This window comes from Microcaecilia unicolor, chromosome 2 (genome assembly GCF_901765095.1).
Source record: "Microcaecilia unicolor chromosome 2, aMicUni1.1, whole genome shotgun sequence".
Taxonomy (NCBI): domain Eukaryota; kingdom Metazoa; phylum Chordata; class Amphibia; order Gymnophiona; family Siphonopidae; genus Microcaecilia; species Microcaecilia unicolor.
The window spans coordinates 605881348-605889069 of record NC_044032.1 but is presented as its reverse complement, the minus strand read 5'-3'; the positions used below and the strand labels follow the sequence as shown (position 1 = coordinate 605889069).

Sequence of the window (7722 nt, the reverse complement as noted above, 5' to 3'; positions counted from 1 at the left end):
AAAGATTACTTGTTATCTCTTCTATAAGTAACCGCCTGTCCACTCTCACGTGGAATGAGACAAGGTTGTCCCCTATCCCCTTTATTATTTCTTATCACCCTTGAACCCTTACTTATAGCCATAATCATTATTAATTCAAGGTATCCCAATTGGTGATTCTATGATTAAATTATCCACTTACGCGGATGATGTTCTATTGCTTATTTCACATCCAGAAATGTCTCTCCCTCACTTTAGTCTATTATCTGGCTATAAAACCAATTGATCAAAAACAGGGCCGCCGAGAGGAGGGACAGGGGGGTCAAAATTCGTAGGGCCCAGGCCTCCAAGGGGGGCCCGGCGCCGCAGTCCCACCCGCCACCGGGCCCCTTCCACCCGAACCCCCGCCAGCAGAAGTGATGTCTTCTGACTCGTCTCCGGCATGCACGGCCCACACAGACGCGCTCCTCTCAGCTGATCTTCGCTATACGCTGCAGGGCTTCTGTGCATCTGATGTCCTGTGGATAGGGCTACAACCCCAAAATAATCTCCAAGAATATTGCCTCCTCCCTCAAAACACCCAGGGAGAATCTGCTACAGTACAAAAAGAAAAAATCCACAGACAGAATCCCGCTTGTAGTGACATACAATCCAGAGCTGGAAAAACTGAGGAAAATCATAAGAGATCTACAACCTATACTCCAGGAGGATGAATTACTGAAAGAGATATTCCCATCCCCACCAGTACTGGCCTTCTGACAGCCACCCAATTTAAAACACAAGCTAATCAGAAGTAAACTTCCATCACAGACTGAAAAGGAACAGAAGGGCACACTTCCCTGTAATTTATCCAGTTGCAAACTATGCCAAAATATTTCACAGGACCCCAAAGTCATCCACAAAGGAAAGATATTCAACATAAAGGGATCTTTCACTTGCTCATCTTCCAATGTGGTATATATCATTCAGTGTAAAAAATGTAACGAAGGATGCTATATTGGAGAAACAGGCCAGATGCTTAAGACAAGATTCAATTTACGTAGACATCATATGAACAATACTGGTGCCAGCAGGGTTCCCACGCCTGTTGGTCAATATTTTACAGGACCAGGACACTGTACCAGTGACTTCACAGGTAACTTTAAAACCATACAAGAACGTAAGACCTTTGAAGTCAGAATGATTGAATATTTTAACACCCAACAGAAAGGACTTAACAAGGATCTGGGGTTCCTAGCCCATTATAAACCATAAAGCTGTATGTCTCTGTTGATCACCCTCCCCTCACCTATCCACACCCATCCTGTTAGAATATCAATGATATGCTTTGATGTCCCCATGCATACTTCCTACCCACCCCCCTCCTCCCACCCTGTCAGACTGTCAAAGTAATGCTTTGATGTTTCTCTTACTGTATATATACTATCTGCTACCACATTTGCTTATTTCCGATCTGACGAAGAAGGGCAACCTTCGAAAGCTAATCAAGAAATGTATTAAGTTATGTCCAATAAAAAAGGTATCATCTTATTTTCTTTTCCATGTTTTATTTTGTTTGATTTCTATTGATAACCTTAAGCGTGGACTAACACGGCTACCACACTCCTCTACTTAAAAAATATTTTAAAATTTTCTGATGTCTGTGATCACAATGGGACATTTTCTTTTAACTCTCTATAGCTCAAATTTAATCTTCATGTTTCACAATACACAATATAAAAAAGGTTTGGATAGCTTCCTAGGAGTCCATAATCCATTATTAAAATGGACTTGGGAAAATCCACTGCTTATTTCTGGAATAAGCAGCGTAAAATGTATTGTACTCTTTTGGGATCTTGCCAGCTACTTGTTACTTGGATTGGCCACTGTTGGAAACAGGATACTGGGCTTGATGGACCTTCGGTCTCTCCCAATATGGCAACACTTATGTATTTATGTATAAGCAGACTTGAACTGGACCAGTAGGCAATGTCTCTCAGCCTAAGAATCTTGCTGTGATAACCAGGCTGAATGAGAAAACATTAGTAGGTGATCAAAAGCCCAGCACTGTGAATGCAGAATGAAGGTGCCATAAAATAGCACTCTGTAACAAGGACAGCCAGACTCACTGGCAGTGTAAGTAATGCCATTCAGAAGGGTCAGGGGTTTGATTCCTGTCTTGTTTTTTTCTGTAGGGATGGGGATTCTGTGGAGCCCCTGGGAAGAAGAATCTATAGTCATTTTCCAACAGTGAGACCTAGTGGTATGATTTAAGGGTCTAAAGGGCTGATGCACAAAACTGACTGGGGGAGCAACATGCGATTTTGACCAGTTCTAGCTGGTTTAGCATGCAAGGTAGTCAGTGAGTAATGCACAAAGGACTTCTGCGAACCCTTTTCCATTCGCCGTAGCAGAAAACGTTAAGCATAATATAAAATATTACACTGAGCTAATCAGAATATAAATGTACATGCTGAGGGATGCAAGGCCATTTCCAAGCAATGCACAGAAAGGCCCACCTACCTTTTAGCAAGAAAAATTCTACAGGTGGTCTAGAGCAGCCATAGCATGACAGTGACTTCTGGATCTTGCCTCTACACTCCCTTCTGTCTTGACAATTTGTGTCTGTGGTCTGCTCCTTCCTCACATGTTTCATACAGGATCGTGTCTCATACAGGATCAGGTGGAATGCTTGCACTGTGTGTATATCCTTGCACCTGGCAGGTTCTCTCATGCCTTCCTCTTGCTGCCTCAGCCCCCCCCCCCCCCCCCCACACACACACACACAACCTTTGCCAGTTCTCTGTTTGGTAGCAGGCCACGGGAGAGGGCAGACATGCTGGCGCACAGGGGGTGCTGATCCCCAGGAGAACCAGTGGTGGCAGCTTCACCTCCAGTAAAATGAGAGTCCCGCAGACCACACTGGGAGCAAGGTCTGGGAAGGAGAGCATGGGAGACAGCCAATAAAAAGAACAGAAGAGCTTGAGGCAGCCAATGAGAAGAAACTTCTGCCCGCTGAGCTCTGTGGGACACAAAGGGGTCCCAGGCATCCCGCCTTCATTTTCACCCCTGAAGATGCAGCAGCTGTGCTCCAGCTCAGGCGTTGCTAGAGTAATAGTAAACACAGCATCGATCACAAGCAAGAGCCCCTGACACTTGCTCTGAAAGTCCTGTACAATGTGAACCCCCTCTGTTTTTGTTTTTGCTTTCTGTGTGACCGCTTTGGCTCTCTCCAGGGTAGCTGTGGGTAGCACAAGGGGGGGAGAGGGAAAGAAACCTTTGAGTAGCACATGTGCAGACAGGGCCAGCCCTCCTGCAGTCTATTAGTCGGCGCCCCTACCCATCCAGAGGCGGGATCACTATGGCTCCGCCCCCACAGTAGACACACCTCTTTTATCAGCCATGGCATCATTGAAAATATTACACCAGTATAGAAGAAAAATAACTTAGCACACAGACCAGGAATTAGGAGAACAGACAGTCTTGCCAACTCTGAAAAACAATGTGTTATCAAAATTTCAGAATCTAACAAACAGATCCCTATTCAGACACTTGGCCTTGCAGTCACACATGTAGAACAGAGTTAGCCCCTCTTCAAATTCTTCAAAAATTAACCTGAAATCCTAAGAAGTTAGACTCTGCATGCAGCACAATAGCCTTCCTATCGAGTACAGCTTAGGATCTAGCTAGGACAGACTTAATCAGCAAAACTAACATATTCTACAATCTGAGTTGGACAGACTAACAGGAGTTACTGAAGTGGGAATGAGAGATAGGTGATGGTTAGGAATTGAAAGCAGGCATCTAGCCCTCCTGTCCTGTGAATTGCTGTGTTGGGGGTGGGGGTAGAAAGGGGTGGGTCAGGTGCAGCACTAAACAGCAGTCTCTGACAAAACAAGGGTCCAGGCTCTGCTGTGCTGTCTCTGTCTGAGCCCTCTCCGGGCAGAGGACAGAGGTTAGCTGAGCTCCCACAAGTTATTTCAGAGCCAGATTCAGTTGGAGCAGTGACTGTCCTCTGACAAACACAAGGAAGATATTTCTCTGCTTGGGAGGGGGGAAGGGGACAGGACAGAGAGCTGACAGCTTTGGAGCCAGACTGAGATGAGCAGCAGAGATTAGATACTCAGCAGAGCTTGATTGCTTGCAAAGTGACGCCCTTGAAGGCATGCGCCCCCCTGCAATGCTTACCGGGTTTGACCGGCCCTGTGTGCAGAGCAATCACACTTAACAAATGGCTCCCCTGCGCATGCACAGCTTAATGATTGTCTTGCTCCCTACTGAGCAGCTGGATCTTTTTGTGAGTAGCTCATTTGCATGAGATTTTTGTTGTGCATTTGTTGTGATTGAATATTTTAACACCCAACAGAAAGGACTTAACAAGGATCTGGGGTTCCTAGCCCATTATAAACCATAAAGCTGTATGTCTCTGTTGATCACCCTCCCCTCACCTATCCACACCCATCCTGTTAGAATATCAATGATATGCTTTGATGTCCCCATGCATACTTCCTACCCACCCCCCTCCTCCCACCCTGTCAGACTGTCAAAGTAATGCTTTGATGTTTCTCTTACTGTATATATACTATCTGCTACCACATTTGCTTATTTCCGATCTGACGAAGAAGGGCAACCTTCGAAAGCTAATCAAGAAATGTATTAAGTTATGTCCAATAAAAAAGGTATCATCTTATTTTCTTTTCCATGTTTTATTTTGTTTGATTTCTATTGATAACCTTAAGCGTGGACTAACACGGCTACCACACTCCTCTACTTAAAAAATATTTTAAAATTTTCTGATGTCTGTGATCACAATGGGACATTTTCTTTTAACTCTCTATAGCTCAAATTTAATCTTCATGTTTCACAATACTTCAAACATCTTCAGTTAAAGGCTACATTATCAAAATTTGTAAAATCACACCACTTAAATTCTAGTAAACCTGAATTGATTACTATCCTTCATGCACTCACAAAACCAAAAAAATATGGCCTCAAAAATTTATAGTTTACTGCTGCTCTTACAGAATAATAGAATTACCGCATTACAAAGTATTTGCAGCCACTGAACACTGAGCCGAAAAATTTAACATATTGTCCACCATAACAGCTAGATCTTTTTCCTGGGTGGTGAACCCTAATCTGGAATCTAGCATTATGTAACTGTATTTGGGGTTATTTCCACATTGAATGGTGAATCGATTTTTCACTCAAAAAGTACAAAGACTAGGAGACACTCATTGAAGTTACATGAAAATACTTTTGAAACAAATAGGAGGAAATATTTTAACTCTACAAACAGTGCAGCTCTAGAACTGATTGCCAGAAGATGTGATTACAGCAGTTAGCATATCTGGATTTAAAAAAGGTTTGGATAAGTTCCTGGAGGAAAAGTCCACAATCTGCTATTGAGATAGACATGGGGGCAACCACTGCTTGCCCTGGGATTTGTAGCATGGAATCCTGCTACTATTTGGGATTCTGCCAGGTACTTGTGACCTGGATTGGCACTGTTGGAAGCAGGATGCTGGGCTTGATGGTCTGACCCAATATGACTATTCTTATGCAACTTTGCTTCCAAGAAACTTCTTGTCAGCATGATCCCCCAGAGCCTGACTCACTGAATTCCATGATGAACTGTTTCCGGAGTTAGAGAAAAAGCTGCAAGATGCATTTAGTCCAGAGCCACATAGCTGAATATGCCTCTAAGACATTTAAATAAACAAGGCACTCCAGCTTGTTCTGGTTTCTGGCAGCAATTCACTAACTGTGCCCCAACAGTTGATGTCACAGCCCTCCCTGTTTTGTTTTTCTTTTTCATAAAAGGCTGTTCCACTCAATGTCTTCATTGACACTATTTGGTGCTTGTGAGAATATTTCACATATCCAAAATTGTACACATCTTGCTAATTGTAGATCACAGTTAATCTTCTGGGCAATGATGAACTGAGATACTGTAAATCTTGAAAAGTATAATTATTCTGATGACAGTGATCTGTAAATGTTGTAGTTAGCTCTTGTGGTCAGATCTAACCTTCATTGTTCATTTAGTATGACCAACATACAGTTTTTGGCAAGAGCAGTGAATGATGTAAATGCATATAATGAAGTACAAACGGTAGAAAAGCAAAACTATCTTTTGGTAGTTACTGGATTTGACAAATTGTCACACTCTACTGTTAAAGCACAATGAGTGCAGGCTTTACATGCACAATGAGCCACCCATAGCAACTTATGGAGGAGTGGCCTAGTGGTTAGGGTGGTGGACTTTGGTCCTGAGGAACTGAGTTCAATTCCCACTTTAGGCACAGGCAGCTCCTTGTGACTCTGGGCAAATCACTTAATCTTGCATTGAGCCTGCCATGAGTGGGAAAGTGCAGGGTACAAATGTAACAAAAAAAAAATCAATCTGCTCTTTAAATTAGCACCTCTTATATATAGTAAATGACAGCAGATAAAGATCTGAACTGTCCATCCAGTCTGCCCAACAAGAAAAACACATTTTACATGCATGTGATATTTTATATGTATACCCGAGTTTGATTTGTCCCTGCCTTTCTCAGGGCACAGACCGTAAAAGTCTGCCCAGCACTGTTCCTGTACTAAAAGTTCTGAAGTTAACGTCACCCGTTTCTCCTTTCCTCCAAGGTATACATGTTCAGGTTGGCAAGTCTCTCCTCGTACGGTTTGCAACGCAAATCCCATACCATTTTTGTAGTTTTTCTTTGCATTGCTTCCAGTCTTTTTACATCTTTAGCAAGATACGGCCTCCAAAACTGAACACAATACTCCAAGGGAGGCCTCACCAATTACTTGTAGAGGGGCATCAGCACCTCCTTACTTCTGCTGGTTATACCCCCTCTCTATACAGCCTAGCATCCTTCTGGCCACGGCCGTTGCCTTGTCACATTGTTTCTTCACCTTCAGATCCTCGGACACCAACACCCCAAGGTCTCTCTCCTGAGTCGAGCTTACTAATCTATCCCCTCCTATTCGGTATCTTTCTTTTGGATTTCTGCACCCCAAGTGCATCACTCTGCACTTCTTGGCATTACATTTTAACTGCCAGACCCTCAACCATTCTTCTAACGTTTGGAGATCCCTTCTCATCATTTCTACTCCCTCCAGAGTATCCACTCTATTGGCTATTTTTGTGTCATCTGCAAAAAGACACATCTTTCCTTCCAACCCTTCAGCAATATCTCTCACAAATATGTTGAGCAGAATAGGCCCAGCACTGACCCCTGAGGAGCTCCACTGCTCACCTTCCTTTCCTCTGAGTGGATTAACTTGGCTTACAACCCAGATGGGACTTGAACCCACAATCCCCAGCTCCGGAGGCTGATGCCTTATCCATTAGGCCACTGGGTCTCCTCTAAAGCGTTTAAAAGGTTTGCCAGAGGAGCATCTAGAACTTCCCTAAGTTCTTTCCGTACCCTCGAATGTATACCATCCAGCCCTATCACTTTGTCCACCTTTAGTTTAGCCAGCTCCTCACCAACAGAGTTCTCTGAAAATAGTTCAGGGACTTCCACCCCTCTGTTTCTATTTGTGTTTGTCTTCTGTGGTCCTGCTCCCAGCCCTCCAGCTGTGAACAGAGAACAGAAATACTTGATAAGCAGGTCTGCCTTATCTTTATCAGCTTCTCCATATTCCTTCCCTTCACCTTTGAGTCTATGCTGTATAAGGTCCAGATCTAAACATTGCATCAATAAGTAAAACATGCTGGTGCTTTTGTAAAATGTGGGCTATCTGAGGAACAAACTA

The 7722-nt window shown here is 43.5% G+C and overlaps 1 non-coding gene across 1 annotated transcript; it reads right to left on the bottom strand.

Annotated features, from left to right (window-relative positions):
* Positions 1 to 7253: 7253 nt before the first annotated feature.
* Positions 7254 to 7326, bottom strand: TRNAR-CCG. The gene has a single exon. It is a non-coding gene; the product is annotated as a tRNA-Arg (tRNA).
* Positions 7327 to 7722: the final 396 nt, after the last annotated feature.